Raw genomic sequence first — 12,718 nt, forward strand, 5'->3', positions numbered from 1 at the left:
CTAGAAGACATGTTGAGGGCTTGTGTCATTCACTTTGACAAGAGTTGGGATAAGTGCCTATCTCTAGCAGAATTCTCGTACAACAATAGCTATCAAGAGAGTTTAAAAATGGCACCATTTGAGGCCTTATATGGTCGAAGGTGTCGTACTCCTTTGAGCAGGTCGCAAGTCGGAGAACGAGTGGTATTCGGACCTGATCTTGTAACCGAGGTAGAGGAAAAAGTGAGGGTAATCCAAGCAAATCATAAAGCGGCACAATCTAGGCAAAAGAGCTATTTCGACAAAAGAAGAGATCCCATGCAATTCGAAGTTGGAGATCATGTATACCTTCGGGTTTCCCCAACCAAGGGTGTACAAAGATTTGGAGTGAAAGGAAAACTAGCTCCCCGGTATGTTGGTCCCTATGAAATCATTGAAACTTGTGGACCCGTGGCCTATAGAGTGAGACTTCCTCTGCAACTATCCACCATACACGACATCTTCCATGTCTCCCAGCTTAATAAATGTGCCCGAGTTCCCATAGAGATTGTCGAACAAGAGGATATCCGGGTAGAACCGGACCTTTCCTATGTGGAACATCCTATCAAAGTTCTTGATCGGAAAGAACGGGTAACAAGAAGAAAAGTAGTTAAAATGTACAAAATCCAGTGGAGTCATCACACTAAAGAAGAAGCCACTTGTGAGACTGAAACCTATCTAAATGAACATTACCGTGGTTTTCTAGCTTCTCTCCAAGGTACACACACCTTCCACACTTAGGCTAATTACTCGAATCTCGGGTCGAGATTCTTTTTAAGGGGGGTAGGCTGTGATAGCCCAGGTAATTAAAATGCTAAGCAGAAGAAACTAAACAAAGCATCATGCATCAGTAACCAAGAAAAACTAAATTAAATACATTTATGGTTGCAATGCACGTGTATGTATGAATGTCTCTATGTATGTGTGTTTATGTGTATTTGAACTCAGGTGAGAAAACTTAAATAACTTTTAAAATGAGGTAAGTTTGCATCTGAAATTGAATTGACATATCACTAACATCATGGTAAACCAAAGTCTAGTTGATGTCAAGGGGAGAAAATAAAATTTTACACATGAAATGACGAGTGGTTCAAATCAAAGTTTTTAAATGTTTAAAATATCTTTCAAATTCAAACAAACAGGTTTTAAAAAGGAATTTTAAATCGTTGCTCAAATAAATTGTTGCCTAAAACCAAAGTTATAGAGTTTTAAATGGCGAACAACTTTTGTGTTCAAAGTTTTTGGAGTTGCTACACAAAAATGGAAGAAAAAGTTGATTTCCGAAGCGTATACAACATTTTCGAATACATTCAAGTTTCAATTTTTATCTTTCAAACCAGTGTTCAAATGAAAAAGTGCCTAACACAAAAGTTGTTGATCTCAAAATTTTGAACAACTTTGGTATTCTAAAGTTTTTCATTTGAGGCCATGAAAGTGCAGAAAAATTGAGTTTACAAAAGGAAATTTTGAAGTTTGCTTTATTTACCGTTTTGCCCCCAACTCCATCTCTCTTCTCCCTCCTCTGTTTTCCTGCGCCTCGTCCATGGTGCCGTCGTACGCCGGCGCCGGCGCCACCTGGCCGACCCACACGTCGCGCCCTCGACCAAATTCACCCCGGTTCCTCCTTGATGTTTCTCGACCTCGCCACGCGGCGCCGTCTCCCAGTGCGCACGCCGAGGTCGGCCGCGCGAAGCGCCACGGCGACGACGTGCCGAGCCGGCCTACCTGCGCCTCATCCCTCTGCCCGGCTCTCCTCCCTCCCATTTGCTTCGCAAGTAAGCCTCCTACCTCCCCCTCTACTCCCCTCCCTGCTCCGAGCGCCAGGCCAAGCTTCCCATGGCGTCCAGAGCCGCCGCCGCCCACCAGGGCCGCCGCCGCCCCCTAGGTTGCGGCGGAGCCCCCTTCTCCGCCCTTCCTCGCTCCCAACGGACCCCGCAGCAAGCTTCCTTGCCCTCCACCGGTGCTCCCCGACCCGCTCATCGTCGCCTATGACCGCCGGACGGTCGCCGCCTCCGCTCATCGCAGCCGCCGGAGCCCCTGCTCCGCGGAGGAGCCGCCTCCAGTCATCCCGAGCCCCACCTGAGCCACCCCTAGGTTCCTCTCGCTCTCCTCTTGCCTCTCCCCCACCGGGCTCTCACCGCTGGCAGCCACAGGCGCCGGATTCCGACTGCCCGCCACCTCCCCTGCTCCAAAGTCCAGCCAGGGCCATATCTGCGAGGAAAATTACTTCTTCCAGGGGCCTCTGTGCAAAAAGAGATCTTTTCCTTTTTGTTTTCCAAAGTAGTGAACTTGTAAAATCGATATAAATTCGTAGGAAAATCGGAAAAATGCAAACTCAATTGATATGAGTTCCTTGTTACTAGGTCTACAACTTTCATTACATGCACATATTTATTTTCTATCTATATTTTAATCTAGGAAAAAGATTAGATTACATAGACTATAATTATTCTAGGAGTTATACTCAGCATCTATGGGTGATTTTTGGCTGGTAGCTACTTCATGCCATGTTTAGTTTTGTGTAAAAATTTGAGCACCAGTTAACACCAGTAACTAGATGAAACCCTAGTCTGGGCTAGATGTAGTAGAATAATATATTTTTTTATTTATGGATGTTTTGTTATAGAAATGTGAATGAAACTTTTTCTGTGTACTTATAATACTAGATGAACACCACTATCCAAGTTTAGTTATTTTTAGATTTGTGTAGCTAGCTTTGTGATTTAATCTTTAAAAATGGTGCAAAATTGTTATAAATAGTTGTTGCATCTGGAAAAATCTGAAAATTTTACCATGGCTCAGTCTTCAGTAGATAAGCTAGCATACAAACTTTGACAGCCAAAAACACTTTGTAACTCTCTGTACTAATTAGTTTTTTTATATGTGAGTTAAATTTGTCAATTTTATTACTCCTGTTTTGTGTCTACAAAAATTCTGATAAATTTTAATTGTGTTTAGAATCGTATGTAGACTCCTCTGTAAAAAATTGAGACACAGAAACTAAGTATAACCCTCTGTAGAAATAAGTTGGCATTATTGCTAGTAAAGTTTGTCTTATTTTTCATGCTCTGTGTACTGCCCCATAAAATTTGAAAAATTTACAGTGGACTCCTCATAAGTGTGGCACGACCCAGTAAAAAATTCATGGCACCATTACTTGCATGGTTTGATCAGTATAAATAGTTTCATATCCTAGCAGTGGCTATGTATATGGTTTTTATTGATTTTTCTGCTGCATGAAAACTTCCTCAAATTGTTACAACAAGATCTATACTTTATGAAGGACACTCAATAAGAATTTCAACCTCAAAAATGATGTGTAACTATAGTTTTGGACAAAGCATGTTATCGTTAGTTTTGTTTAACGAAAAACTTTTGTATGTTTTGGTATATGATGAAAACCCCACATTGACTTTATGAACTAACTAATGTTGTTTTCTACTCTATAAACGACTGCCCAATGAAAGAAAAATGACAGTGTTTTATTTCCTAATTTGAGTCTTGTTGGATTACATCTTTATTGTGAAATAATTCATAAATTATTACCATCACAACAACTCACCCATGTGCATTGCATCTCATATAGATACTACTACTCTCGCTAACGGAACATACGAGCTGGTGCCTGAGTCCGAGAGTGAGCAGCGTGAAGCTCAAGTGAATCTAACTGAAGCTACTGAAGACCCGAACTCGAATCCGGAAGAGCCCAAGACTAGCTACGGCCAAGAAGGCAAGCCCCGGAGCATGTCCTTCTATTTTAAATTTATGCAACTTACTATTGTTCCTATCTACATGTGCATTTAAGTTTATAGGAGTTGACTGGAACCTTAGTTGCATGATCCTAGGTACCGATGCTTGAACACTAGTATGTGTAGGTCGTTAGTTGGCTATGCTCATGGTTCGGTAGAAGTCGAGTGATTTCCTGTCACTCGCGAGAATTATAGGAGTTGAATGTTTATTACATGCTACAACTGTAAGGTCTACGGGCGGGGTGGTGGTACGTGTGATGCCCCGTCTGTGTAGTGAAAGTTGATAAGGTCGCAGTGTGTGGTAGTGGCGGTTAAGCGTTTAAACGTACTAGACACATGCCGAGAATATGGTAATCGGTAAGCTTAAGTATCTGATTGGCCCAGCGAGTGGACTTCTCCCTCACCATCTTTGAACATTTTTCTCATGCGCGCACATGCGAGTGCAGAGAGGGGCTCTGTAGTCGAGGATGGTGACCCTGATCCACAACCCGGAAAGAAAGGCGAAATGTTGCACGTGTGACTCTGGGAGTAACCACGTGACATGTGTTTAGGTCTGCCTGGCCAGGTTAACAAATTCGATTCGAATCGTCCGTTTCTCACCGGTTATTGAGACTGCTTAACTCTTTTGCCACATAGAGTAAGAAGTGGAACATGATGATGATGATGAATATGGTTGATTGATGAAAGATAAATATTTTTTCACCCTGAATGTTATTGGATAGATGCTCACCTAGAAAGGTTAATTGAACAAGAATCTTGAGGCTAAAATTAAGAGTAAGGACCTACACTCTATCGTTTTTTGGCAAAATAAACCCCTCGAGCCAAAGGCCTTGCATGTCTAGGTAGTGGGCTAAGTATACCCTCAGTCGGGTAAGCCTTGTTGAGTATTAGTGTACTCAGCCTTGCTTGTGGCTATAATTTGTTTCTGGTGAAACCCTTGAGGATATGTTTGCCAGTCTGACCTGGCCTTGCACTCTCCCACCTGGTTGGTCCATGGAGTGGGATACGTCCCCGGCCAATGATGACAAGAACGAGTGATGTCATGAATCGGGCTTCATCGTGACACCCCTATTGTCGTTAGTTCTCGTGTTTACTTTCCGCGAAAATAAAGGACTCTGGTGAACTTCTTTTATGTTGGCAATATAAAGCACTTTGTTAAGTGTGGAACTTGGTTTGTAATCCTAAAATTATGTTAAACTCTCTATGTTGTAATTTATGGTGTAGTGTTGTAATCTCTGGACTCGCCTTCGTGTGAGATACGCTGCTTTGTTCGATCCAGGTTTAAGTGGTTTCATCGGGATTTTACCCGACGGCCTGCCGATGTGCTCCGTCTAATGTGCGAGTTAAACCTAATTGTATTTGCAATGATGGTTAGTGCACTTAAGCCGGTTTATGTCGGGCGGTTCTGCCACAGTTTGAACCTCACTAAGGTCTTTAGAGAAAACCTCTCCTAAGTTTAAGAAGGCTTTTGTGTAGTTCAAGGTAAGGATAAACTTGCATATCTTCCTCATTTATTTTGCTAGATCAAATATCTTGTCTTTGAGAGATCATGTCACATTTAGAACTTGGTCATGTGCACGTGTGTGTGAGGGATGAATGTCCTTTTGAGTGGTGTTTGACTTTGGCTTCTCCATCCTTCCCCTTGATCCTCTTTTTTTTTTGCTCGAGTAAGATTTTAGGCTCACTCACTTTTGTTTTTTTCTCTTTTTCGGGGAGATGGAGAGCTTCCGGTGAACCACTTTTGATGGACTTTATTGATGAACGTGCATAGTGGATGACCAAAATACTTGATGATCATGATATCTCTCAAAAGGCAACGATGTTTGATCAAGCTCAAAATGTCAAAAGATAGCTATGTGGGTTCAATTCTATTCATGTATGGCTCTAGATAGGACTTGTATAGTTGAAAGTAAATGAGAGTTGCCTCATTTTAGCTTTTTCAAGAAAAACTCCAAGACTTCGAATTAGAAAGAACATGTCTCTCATTTTGTCATATCATGAGAGTCAATAAACAAAAGTTCAAGTGATCCTATCATGCAAGTTCCAAAGGTAACAAGTACTTGCATCAGAAATAAAACTTAGGCACCTTTGGAAGCCATGTGTGAATTCATCTCTTCCATGAGTTTCATCCAAATTTTAATTTTATTTAGTTCAGAATTAATTTGAATGAAAATCAGGAAGGAAAAGAAAGATGGGGTTGCAAACCTCCGTGACGAGTTGTACATGTAGATGTTTAGATACGGGTGTAGTTTGGCTAACAGTCTTGAGTTGCATTAGATTTTGCTCAACTTCACCAAGGAGTTTGTCTCAGTGTTGTTCATGATGTTCATCTGCACACTTGATGAAAATATTAGAATGGGGGGGGGGTTGGTTGGTACACAAATGTGTACCAACCAACTAAAGCACAAGCATGAAGCATTTTATTCTAGTTTATTTTAATTTAGTTTTTTTTTCAAACATAACTGGGTGCTACTGAAACAAAAATTGAGAAATAAACTTGCGCCCATTATCCTAGACGGGGGCTCTAGCTCGGAAAACTTATAGACGTCTATTTCTTTGAGTTCCGGTAGTTCGGGCTTTCGCCAAGACTCTCACCTCACACTCTCCCTATTCTACTAAGTGGGACTACATCTTGCTTGAGCTCTACTCTTCTCCAAATGGTGTGTGTAGAATGAGGGGTGGAGGCTCCCATTTATAGTGCTTCCAAGGCAGTTATTCTGAGGTCGCCTGCACTTTACGCAAGGAGGTCGGCGTCATAACTTCCACGCGAAGGCCGGCCGGCCTAGGAGTCACGCCATCTGCCCACCGCCTTCAATTCGACGCTCCTGATGCTCCCTTGAGGTCGGTGCAAAAGGCCGTTAGTCAAACCGACGTTCCTTGGGCCGAGCGGCCTAAATTAGGCCGGGCGGCCTGGCTCTGGAGGGATTTTGGCCCTCCGTTGCACTGACAGACTCCTCAACAGCTGGAGATCACTTCTGGATGGGTGGTTATCTTGTGCTTTAATCATGGCATAGAATTCCTCCATTTTGCCTAAGGGTTCAAGCCTTTCGATTCTAACTCGTGCATTCTGGGAAACCACCCATTGGAATGGCTTGATTTCTCCCTCTGGATGATTCTAGTAAAATCTCATACCAAGATTCCACAGAAAGTATGCCGGTCGGCTGGATCCGGGCCTCCCGGTCCAAACAGTGTCCGTTTTGTGTTAATTTTGGATATGTTGTTCCTGGGATCAAATATGCACCAAAACTTGTGGAACTAATTGGAAGGCAACCTCTACAAGCTGCTGATCAGATAAAACCAGACTAAAGCACCAGTTCTTAACATCCCTGCACCTCTGAATGAAGGCGAACTGGTGGAACTGTTTCTCCAGATCGGTCCATAATTAGTCAAATCGGTCAGTTTCATCTCCTCTATACCGGAGTAGACGAACTGGTGGAACTGTTTCTCCAGATCGGCCCAGAATATAATGGAGTTGGCTGGTAACATTGTGAACCACATAAAGGTCGATCCAGACAAAGACATGGAGAACAATTGCACCTTCAATGCATCATTCTGAGCTTCTTCTCCACACTGCATGATGAATCTGTTGATGTGTTCCACTGTGAAGACCTCCCCCTGTCCAGAAAACTTGGTGAAATCTGGAAACTTGTACTTGTGGGGCAATGGCAATTGATCATAAGCAGCTGGATACGGAGTTCTGTACATCAAATTATGCTGCTTTGGTTTCAAACCAAACTGATCTCTCATCACTTCGGCAATCTTAGACGCCCCGTCAAGCTGCTGACCATCAGTTGATGCTGGCTGTTGCGCTAGTGAAGCTATCGACAAGAATGCCGATGCTGGCTGTGCACTAGGTGTAGTCATCGGTTGAGCAGCCGATGGAGTTCGTGCGACTTGCTGAGTGACTTGATTAGATGGTGACTGGTAGAGCACCATCTCATTACCTTGACTGTTCTGTGATGTCTTCTGACTAGGTTATTGTTGTGCCACTGAAGGTATGTTGGGCACATTCACGTGACGCATAAAACTAGTTGCAAGATCATGGAAAACCCAGGTAACTCCATTGGCATGGGGAATTTTATTTGCCAGGACTTATGTTGGAGACTTGGGCTGCAGTATCGTCGCCTGACTCTGTTGTTGAGGCGTCAACCCTGCATTCAAACAATCAAACAACGTAGGCTATCTATGTTAAGTACTCTGACTACCCAAATTAACATGGAGAAGGGTTTTTGAAATAATCTATAGAAGGATTGAAATAAATGTTTAAGGACATAAGCAATACTTATTAAAGAACCTTTTAAAATATAAACTAGGGTTCACTATTGGGTTTAGGAAAAACTATAAGGAACTAGACATGTTTTAAAGAACATATGGGTTAAGCTCATAAGAAAGAAAACACTTATAGAGCATAGGTTTTGAATAAAAGAGCTAGACAAACTTTATAAATTATCTAGCTCAAAGTTCATAAGAAAAGCAATTTTAGATTATAAAAAAGAAATTGGATTAACCAAATCCCCTTTATTCTAGACATAGCTTAAGATTAAATTAAACCTATAGCTAAACATGAGAAATGATCATGAAGTTTTTACACTAACACTAGAATCATATATACATGCTACCATAAAAATTTCTGACATGGCTCCAAACATTAGTTAAAAAGGTAAGAACAACTAGTCTTAATATACTATTAAACATAAATCTATTTTTGCAGCAAGAATTTCTAACTAAAACATATCATATTTTGATTCTAAAAGGTAGAAATTTTGATAAGGATTCCAAAAAGTATTTATTTGCTAATTTATGATCTTTCTACAATTTATTGTGAATTTTCAAAGTTCACTAGAAAAGAAATAAATAGGGATTGTTTCTTTTATAGAAAAGTCCCTGGAAACAAATTAATCATTGCAATCGGGTCCCTGGTTTCTTGCATCTAGGTCCTTCATCGGCAAAGCAAAACAGAGCAAGGGAGGCGGCCGGATTCTGGCGGGGATGGTCGCCGATGGCGAGGGGCCGGTGGGGGAAAACAAAGAGGGGCTCGTGCGCACCTGCTAGTGGTCTCAGGAGAGGAAGTGGTGGCCCGAGGCGGCTTGTCCGTGTGCTCCGGCGGTCGGCGGCGGGTCTGCATCGGCGCGGTGCTCGAGTGAGGAAGTGGAGGGTAGCTAGGCTGGGAAGCTTTACTGGGGCAAGGTTAAGCTGCTGGAGAGCTCAATTCGTCGGAAGATGGACGGATTTGAGCTCGCCGCAGAGAGGGACGGCCAGCGAGGGTCTGATCCACGGCGGGGGCATCCCGGCGGCAAAGGGAGTGGTGCGGCCAGGTCTAGAGGCTTCACAGGAGTAAGAATGAGCTCTTGGTGAGGTTGGTTTGGATCGAGATGGGGTGGAGGGACATGTTCCGCGATGAGCTCAGAGCTCAGGCGGCAACGGTGGGCGGTGGTGGTGTATGATGAAAGGGATGGACAATGGGGCTATTTATAGGCAGAGAGGGAGGAGGATAAGCTCCTTCGAGCTGTGGGCAAGCTGCCTGCGGCGGAGCTTGTCATCCAGGGTGGGGTGGCGGTCATGGCACAAGCGGGCGGCATGGCGCACATGCGGGAGGCCAGCAGAGGCGGTTCGGTGGCGGCGGGGGCTGGCTCACGACGCGTGGAGGCGGCCAAGGCGGCGCTCCGAGGAGGCACGACGTTCCTGGGGGCAAAACCAGTGGCGGCCGGGCAGACCGGCGGCGAGGGGGCGGCGCCCCTATTTTCCAGTGGAGAAAGGAGGAAGAAAACTGTGGATGGACTTAGTTGTAAAAAGGAAAAAGGCTAGGGGGTTTCTGTAAACATAAAATTTACCACTATTTTAGGGCTGAAATGAAAAAAAGTCAACATGAAAGTTGTGTAACTTTTCAAGATCTACAACTTTCATGTTGTGCAAAAATTCACTAGGTCAAAGGATTTGAAATTATTTTGAATTCCGACAAAACTTATATTTACAAATAAACATAACTTAAGTTTTATAATTGCAAGGGCAACCCTAGACATAAATGTCTTTTCATGAGGGTAAAAGTGAAAAAAACTAAATATGCATTTTAACCCCTCACAAATTTTGAAATTTTGCCTTTTGCAAAAACTATTTTGTAAAAAGGACTTTGCACTTTTCCAAAAATACCCTTGCTATAGAAATCATGATTTAAATTTTTAAATAAACAATAAAACTTTATTTTTAACTGGGTGGTTTTAGCCCATAAAACCTGGGTTGTCACACCTATTAAATCATTGAAAGTAAGAGTGTCCTGTATATTGCCCCCTGGTTTGTTTCTATCCTCTAGGGATTTGTAAAAATTGAAATCACCCACAAAGAGCCAATTTGCATCATCATCAGTTTGGTGTCCTTTTATCCAGTCAACAAACAAAGAACGTCTAGGCTCTACACAAGGGCCATAGACAGTAGTAAGCTTCCAGGTTTTGAGATTGTGTTGAGAGGTAAAAGCAATGGTGATGCCAAAAGTTTGCTTGTCTAAGGTGACTCCCGAAAATATAGAACTGTTCCAGACCACTATAAACCCTCCTAAGGCCCCAACTGAGGGAATAAAATCAAATTTATCAAAACGTCTAGGGGTGAATTTCCTTAGCAAGGACATATCAATTGCTTGCATTTTATTTTCCTGAAGACAAATAATAGAACAAGCACTCTCCTCAATTTTATCTCTGACAACATCATGCTTTTCAGTTGCATTCAAACCTCTAATGTTCCAGCAAAGTATGGTCCAGTTTCTGTTATTCATCACAAAAATAATAAAGGGGTAGCATGAAGACTAAGACTAGCACATTCTTTGGGGTGGGGACACCTGAGAGGGACCAGGCGTAGGGCCAGAGAAGAACAATAGAGGAATAGAAAGATCTTGTTTTGCATAGAGAGAAGCCACACAGAGAGTTCAACAAGCCCAATAAAAACAGAGTCTCATACTGATAATAAGCAGTAGCAATAAACATGGACAGAAGCCAACATAGCAAGCAAGCAAAAGTTTCACTGGTAACACTACCAGGCAGCCATTCAGGGTGTTTGTTCTTCATCATGATTCTTTTCAGCTAGGAGCTTGTCTTCAGCCACTTCACTAGGAGGCAGGCTGCATTGAATCCCCTAGTTCTGTAAAGTCTTCAGTGGTATTGGGGCTGGAACACCACTTATCTTACTTGGAGGAGCATCAAGCGAGTGAGTAAAAACTACATCTGAACCCAAAGGATTAAAAGCTGCACTACTTCTGCTCCTTTTCCTTGGTAGGTTGTCCAGAGAGATGTGCAGAAAACCTTCCTGGTTGTTGAGTCTTGGACTCTTCCTGCTTGGCATAGTTACAAGAGGCTTTCTACCTTTGGATGTTTTCTTTGGGAGAGACATATGTTTGTCAGGGTGCTTTGGGGGAATGCCAGCAGCAGCATCAAACAGAGTTGACAAACATTTCTTAGCAGGCACTTGGTCTGACTGTGATATAGAAGGGTCAACTTCCATAAGCAGATCAGCTTGAGAATCAACTTCCGTAGGTTGATTAGCTTTTGGCTCTGCAGTAGCAAGGACATGATCAGCTTGAGACTCTTTAGCAACTAGGACAGGAAGTTGATCAGCTTGGCATGGTTGTGTTGACATGAATTCTTGATCAACCTTCTTGGCTCTGGAATCTGAAGTTGGATCAGCCATATGATGGTCCAGCTCCTGGGGTAGATCAACACTCATTTCCACATCATTTTCTGAAACAACATGATTATCTGAAAGAGAAACATCTTGTGTAGGGGGTTCTACCACCAAATTATCATTTGAAATATCCTGAGAAGAAGCCTAGAGTTGTATAAGCACTGCATGTAGGCTTGGCTGAAAAGGCACAATAGCCAGATCATTTCTAGTAGAATCTTCCACCTCAGGGACAGTATGACCAGTTTGTGCAGTCAGGACTTTGAGATCAACTCTTTCCAGGACTAGAGGTAAATGGAGTACAGGTGGCACTGGAGGAGTGATCAACCTCTGAAAAGCCAATGATTCAACAGCCCAGAAAGAACTACTTGGACTGAGTTGCACAACATGCTGAGAGGAAATTTCTAAGGAAGTAGAAGAGGAGGATGAGCTGCTGTAATTTCCTTCCAGAACATCTTCCAATGTCAGAGTGATATCTGGGCCATGTGCTCTCAAGTAATTTGTAGAAGAGCCAGATTGATCAAAGGTGATTGACTCCTGCTCTTGATCATCTAGAATAGGCTGTTGCTAAAGATCATTATCAGCCTATTGATTATCTAGCCTAGCACCCCATCCCTGGCCATCATCTTCATTCTGATGCACAGCCAAGTCATTCTGAACCTCCTCCATATGGGCAGCATCGAGACCAAAGTCATTGTGGACATGTTCAGCAGCGCCATGCAAGTCATGTTCCCAGCCTTGGGGTGCATTTGGATTAGCATTCTGAACTGGGCCAATGTCAGGGTGAGGATTCCCATCTAGAGGGATAGGGTCTTTGTCTTGTGGAAAAGCATCTGGGAAATGTCCGTCAAGAATATAAACTGGTACATTCCAAGAATGACCTGTGCCCCCAAGCAAGGTACCCTGTGATACAATCAGACTCTTTGGGACACGGGCTGGCTCAAGCAGCAGTCATTTAGTCAGAACTCTTGATTTGTTAGGTCCTTCCAACCAAGACAGTAAACGGCCAAAAGGAGCTACAGCAGCCTTGACAAATTCAGGGAGTTGATAGTCTAACAGAAAACCCAAGAACATGATCCAGCTTTCTCTAGAGTAAATACAAGATCTGAAATTTCTGGCCTCATCATGCTTAAGGACTCTAATATGACCATGACTAAATTGAATCGGTGAACCAGAGATGAGTCGTTCCCTCTGGATAGGATCATAAAACTGGAAAATCCCTAACCCAAGAGGGGAGGGGAATGCAAAAACAACTCTCACCGGGAACTCCTGCTAAAGAAAATGAACCA

Source organism: Panicum virgatum, chromosome 7N (genome assembly GCF_016808335.1).
Source record: "Panicum virgatum strain AP13 chromosome 7N, P.virgatum_v5, whole genome shotgun sequence".
NCBI classification, from domain to species: Eukaryota; Viridiplantae; Streptophyta; class Magnoliopsida; order Poales; family Poaceae; genus Panicum; species Panicum virgatum.